Raw genomic sequence first — 379 nt, 5'->3', positions numbered from 1 at the left:
CCTCCACGAACAGGGTTGGCCGGGTGACACTCCGCCGCCGCTGATTGGACGACGGACCCGTCAATCAGCACTGAGCGCCTATAATCCGCTGCTGATGGGCGGTTCGGCCATTTTCAGCGATCCAGACGGTTTAGTTGAGCAATAAGAGCCGGTTCCGACTGATCGTTATGAAGCCCACAGTACCGTACAGTGCAACTGTACTGGCTATAAAACACTCAGATAATAAATGTATCAAACCTGACTCACATTGAATGATTTATTTTATTGAATAATGAATATTAATCCACATTTGGGCCATTTTTAGTGATCCAAACGATTTGACTCAACAGCTCATTAATGTACTGAACTTTACAATTTACATCATATAATTAAGATTAAT

The sequence above is a fragment of the Morone saxatilis genome, unplaced genomic scaffold (assembly GCF_004916995.1).
Source record: "Morone saxatilis isolate NCDOM2014 unplaced genomic scaffold, NCSU_SB_2.0 Contig9, whole genome shotgun sequence".
Taxonomy (NCBI): domain Eukaryota; kingdom Metazoa; phylum Chordata; class Actinopteri; family Moronidae; genus Morone; species Morone saxatilis.
Note: the sequence above shows the minus strand (reverse complement) of the source record.